This window comes from Nycticebus coucang, chromosome 6, assembly GCF_027406575.1.
Source record: "Nycticebus coucang isolate mNycCou1 chromosome 6, mNycCou1.pri, whole genome shotgun sequence".
NCBI lineage: Eukaryota > Metazoa > Chordata > Mammalia > Primates > Lorisidae > Nycticebus > Nycticebus coucang.
In genome coordinates, this window is record NC_069785.1 from 88,986,793 (window position 1) to 88,992,769 (window position 5,977).

The 5,977-nt window shown below is 48.5% G+C and overlaps 1 pseudogene; it reads right to left on the reverse strand.

The window, feature by feature from the left end:
• Positions 1-956: 956 nt before the first annotated feature.
• Positions 957-2,842, reverse strand: LOC128588782 (cyclin-dependent kinase 16-like; annotated as a pseudogene).
• Between the last annotated feature and the right edge of the window lie 3,135 nt (positions 2,843-5,977).

Sequence of the window (5,977 nt, forward strand, 5' to 3'; positions counted from 1 at the left end):
GGTCTCATCTCCATGAAGGCTTGGCCCACACAGGCTCCCTGAACCCCACGATCTCCCTGAAACCCAGCTTTCATCAGATGGCTCTGCTTGGAACTCAGTAAACAATGGGATCAGATGTCCAAACTCAGAATCCAATTTTACTAGTTCTCTCTGGACTTCTGTCAGGAAGATGCTTACAGTCGTCCCTATTGGGAAGGCACTAACCATGTTCTTTGCTGACAGCACTGACCCTCACACCACCCCCCAAGAGCAGAGCATTGTACTGCATCAGTTTTGGTCACCTGAAAAGCTTACTGTGACCATGAAGGTTATTTAGAATAGAGACTGGGTATTACTTGGTGTCCCAGATGTAATACAAACCTATGAAGAGTGTAAGCTGTGTTTTTCACGCAGCAATATTTTAATTTTCCAAGTCATAAGTGCTGCTGCAACCACAGAATTCAATATACATTTTCAAGTCAAGATTGGTTCACATTCGATGGCAGACAATAATTGAAGCTCGTGTCTAGATACTACCTGGTTATTGACCATTGGCATAAAAACATCTCACTGGACCATGCTTGGTGGGTGAGGCCTGTCATACTTGCCCTTTGGGAGGCTGAGGCAGGAGGATCACTGGAGCCCAGGACTTTGAGGTTGCAGTGAGCTATGATGACACCACCCACACTCTAGCTTTCAATCCAGGGAGGCAGAGTGAGACCCTGTCCTGCCCCGACCCTAAAAATATCTGCCTGAAAGAATGGTGCTAAATGATGATTTCTAATAAAGGCATCACCTCATCTAGAAGAGTTTGGGGTTGACATAAAAATGGATCCATGTTCCCCTATCAATCTTTCCTCTCTCCCCTATGTCCTATTGGCAATGATCAATAACATCTTCACTTACTGGGATACATTTGTTACAATTAATCTAAAACTTGACATCTGATTCTCTAAAGTTAATCATTTCCATTCAGGTTCACTCTTTCCACTGGGCATTTCTGTCAGTTGTGACACCTTCAATGCCCTGTTGCCCATTGTGTCCTCATGCGGTGCCGTCTCCCTGCCCTCAAAGGCCCCTTACCCTTTGTTGGTCCACAAACCCTGGCAACTATTGAGATTTGCACTGTTTTTATATTTTTGCGTTTCCAGAATGTCATGTAATTGGAATGATAAATAATGGAGTTGTTTTATTATTATTATTTTTTTGAAGGCGTGATGAGAGCTTTGTTAGCACCCAGCAGACAGGTCAATGGGTGGGTTGACAGGCCAATGGTGGGGTGTTCAGGTGGGCAGCAGGGGACCAGTGGGCAGGTGAACATGGCTCAGGCAGGTAGGCAGGTAGCAAGGAGAAGGATGCAGTTGGGGGCTGCCCTGCGAGGGGTGTGGCATCCCTCCAGCTGCTGCCTGCTGGGGCCTCGGTCTGTGGCTTAGAACTCAGAACTCGGTGTCCACCACGTGGAAAGCTGGCCTGCCTGAGTCAGGCATTGATGAAGACTGAAGGCTGGCCTCCTTTTGTAGCTGAATCTCCTTTAGTGCAAATATGGAAGTAGTGCCAGGAAGTGTGTGGATCCGCTCCCCCAGACTGAAGAAGAATCGACGTTTCATGGCATCCTCTGCAGAGATCCGATTTCGACCCTCAAACTGTAGCAGCTTAGAGAGGAGGTCAGCCCCGTCACTATCAAGTCGGGGTGCATGGTTTAAAAGGGCCTCGGTACTTGGGATAGTTGTATGTCTTAAACTCCTCATTGGACGGGATGCCTGGCCACGTGTCCTCAGTTGGAGTTCCTAAGATGCCGAAGATGAAGGGCAGCTGTTCTTCCACTGTGGAGCCCGTGAAGAGGGGTCAGCCATCTCATAGAAGATGCAGCCCACACCCCACATGTCAATCTGAGTGGAGTAGTCTGTGGACCCAAGCAGGATGTCAGGTGGCCGGTACCACAGTGTCACCACCTCATTAGAGTATGTCTTTGTTGGGATTGACTTGGCCCGGGCCAGACCAAAGTCAGCTAGCTTGAACTCTCCCCTCTCGATGATAAGCAGGTTCTGGGGCTTGAGGTCTCGGTGCAGCACCTTCTGCCATGGCAGTAGGCCAGGCCATGGAGCAGCTGGAACAGGAACAGTTTCACCTTGTGCATGTTGATTAGGTTCCCACAGTCTTCCAGGTACTGCTTCAGGTCCTTGTCCAGGTACTCAAAGACAAGGGTGAGGGATTTCTCCGTGTGGATAATGTCACGTAGCCTAACAATGTTGGCATGTTTGAGGTCCTTGAGCAGAGACACTTCCCGGATGGCGGTGCAGGGCGCCTCCTCTTCGTGTTCAAGTCTGATCTCCTTGAGTGCTACAAGGTTGTCTGTAAGCTTGCTTTTGCCTTTGTATACCGTGGCATAGGTATCGTCGCCCAGTTTGTCCAGCTTGATGTAGGTCTCTAGTTTTCCAAAGCCAATCTCCGACAGGCTGACACGACGGAGGCAGCGGCTAAGGGGCTTGTCAAAAATGGGACTATTTAGAGTCAGCTTCTCAAGGTAACCCTCAGGCAGCCTGATGTCAGCTGGTAGTGACAGGCGCTTGTTAATGTCCTCAGTGGAGATCTGGAGTGGGGGATGTTTGCGCATGTGCATCCTCACTGGAGCCTGCACCTCATCCTAGGATGTGGCCCAAGCCTGGTCACCCTCCCCATCAGACCCAATCTTCAAGGACTGCTGGGACCAGCGCCTGCGGCCAACAGGAGGAGAAGGAGGTCGCGCGGCCTGAGCCCGGGCCGTCGCCCCAGGCACCACCGCGCCAGCCCCGCAGCGGCTGCTCGCCCCACCCCCGCCGGTGGCCATGGATCGAATGAAGAAGAGCAAACGGCAGGTGTCCATGACACTCGGAAGTGGCCGAGGCATAGATTAGACCACAGGTGCCTCTGAGCAGATAGGCCTGGATGAGAGTGGCTGTGGTGGTGGTAGTGCCCTTGGGGAACCTCCATCTATATGCGGCCCACTCAGCTCTCACCAGAGATTGTGCACGAGGACTTGAAAATGGAGTTGTTTTAGACTAACATTTCACTCATCCATAGATATTGAATGTTCCTTCATCTCTCTGTCATGGCTTGTGTAGATCTAACATTTCATCTGGCTTTTTATCTCCTTTGTTTCAGCAAAGCAATGTTTCTCCCGCTCCTGCTGCCCTTCAGTCGTCCCACGTCTCCCACCCATCCCTCTCTATCCCCAGCCTGTTCCCCTGACCCCACTCATGCCACCTCCTCGCCTCTGGTGCCCCCTGGACCTATTTAGGTCATCAACCCCTTCTCGAACACGGTCCCTGCCTGCCCCTGCCACTTCTTGTACCCTTTCTCGCCCCCGGTCCCTGCCCACACTCACTGTTGCACAGTCCCTCCCCAGCCCCCTGTTTTTGCCTGGTCACCTCCGTCCACAGTCCCCTCCCAGCCCCCTGTTTTTGCCTGGTCACCTCCGTCCACAACCCCCTCCCAGCCCCCTGTTCCTGCCTGGTCACCTCCGTCCACAACCCCCTCCCAGTCCCCTGTTCCTGCCTGGTCACCTCCGTCCACAACCCCCTCCCAGCCCCCTGTTCCTGCCTGGTCACTTCCGTCCACAACCCCCTCCCAGCCCCCTGTTCCTGCCTGGTGCCCTCCCTCCACAGCCCCCTCCCAGCCCCCTGTTCCTTCCTGGTAACCCCCCTCCACAGCCCCCTCCCAGCCCCCTGTTCCTGCCTGGTCACCCCCCTCCACAGCCTCCTCCCAGCCCCCTGTTCCTGCCTGGTCACTCCCCTCCCCACTCCCCTCCCAGCCCCCTGTTCCTGCCTGGTAACCCCCCTCCACAGCCCCCTCCCAGCCCCCTGTTCCTGCCTGGTAACCCCCCTCCCCACTCCCCTCCCATCCCCCTGTTCCTGCCTGGTCACCCCCCTCCACAGCCTCCTCCCAGTCCCCTGTTCTTGGCGGGCCATGCCCCACCACAGCCCTCTCCAAGTCCCGAGCCCCTGCCCACCTGCAATTGTCTTCGGTCCCTCTTCTGCTGGAGATCCAACAGAATTGCCCCAGAGCGACCAGCCAGGCAACCCTCGCCACCTGCACACTGCCCACTTCGCAGGCTGCGTTGGTGGCGGTAGCCCCGTTACAAGTCCAGGAAGAACCAGGATGTGGGGCCACCAGTCATTGCCTGGAATGGACTGGCCATGGACTGGAAGCACAGGCAAGCACTTTACTCTGCAGCATGCCTTTTTCTCAGTTGAAGTGAAAGATACCCCTCAACAAAATGGGTCTTTTTCCCTGGGACCCAACATCATGGGTTTCTGTGGCCTCTGATGCTGCTGTGACAAGAGGCCTGTCCCTAGCCCAGGTTGACTTCCCCACGAACTTGTGCCTCCTCCTCTGAGGTATTCTTTCTCCTTGGAAGGTGGACTGCAGGCTAGCATCACTACGTTGTTTATGTTATAACCTTGTCAATGGCCACCACACCCAGCCATTGATAAGGTTATAATATAAATTTTGAGGGGACAGAAACAGTGTGACTATAGGAGATGTAATGGTAGAAAGACTCACCTTCACATTATTGGTTCTCCAGGAATTTGTTTTGGTGTTTCTCTCACCATTAGTGTGAAATTGACTTTTGCTCAGCCCTACAAATGCTATGGAGTCATTTCCATTCTCATTAGCATTTTCTGTGCTGCATATGGAAGAGGGAACTCAGAGCAGTAAAGCAGCGCTGTTGAAAGAGTAAGGACAGGAACTCTAGGAGCAGACGCGGTGGGGGCGTCTTACCAACGTGACAGTGGAGGTGCTGGTGTTTTGTGCACATCAGTTCTCACTTACCATTGATAGGTCCTTGGAAACTGCAACTTTAAGTGAAATGACATTTTCTATTCCATAGAAATTTATCACTTTTTTTCAATTTACCTATGGTAAAATTGCTTTCCTTGATAAGTACATCATTTTGCTTGAAGTCACAGTTGCTTTGAACGTATCAATGACATTAAATGAGGACTTACTACATGTGTGTATATATGCATAGAAGAATTTAATATATATGCATACACATTATATTCGTTATTTGGCTTAAATAATGCTGATGCAGTGTATATGTGTGTGTGCGCATGCCTGCATACACTGAGTATGTACACTGACGCATTATATCGGGTGTCCATAAAGTTTGGCTGTTTTGCGCACAAAATTTATAGACACCCTGTATACTGAGGCATCATATGAATAAATACCTATATAATGCTAAAACTGTATATTTTTAAAACAATGTTATTGAATATTTATTTAAACAAGTGAAATAAACATCTGTGATAATAAGGATTTTAAATTTGAAATAGAAAAATAAAAATTAATACATTAGGAAAATTCTATTTGATGACTATTTTCACGTATGGGTAATAATTTTAAAATGACACATTTTGTGTTAAAATATACATACTATTTATGGTCCTAATTTCCATCGTAATGTATGGAAAAGTGTTCAAACTTGAATCCCTTAATTAAAGGCCTTTTTTTATATTCTTTTTTATTTCATAATTGAAAACAGCTGGTTTTAAATTTCATAAGTCCCTAACCCCAAATAATACTTAAAAAATAATTTTTCTATTTCATGCAATCACACACTGGATATTTATAGAAATATAAACTTATTTTGTTGGAACTCAAAATTCCATTAATGAAATCAAATACATTGTGCAAGTGAGATAAAAATGTACATACCACATCCAGCCTTCCCTGTGCAGCTGTATTTTTAATCTTTTCTATCACATAGGAAGAGTTAATTGTGGGGAGAAAAAAGCCTTTTGGTGGAGATAATTTTGACTATAAAAAAACACTGATAATGTCTGTTGATGTTTTTAGATATACAACTATTTCACTTTTAGTACAACAATGAACTTATTTTTCATTTATGCTACCATCTAAAACTGCATGATTTTACAAACTGGTATTGGAATCTCAGCCAACACCTTTCTCCTCCTCTTCTGCATTTTCATACTTCCTCTGATCACAGGGTGAA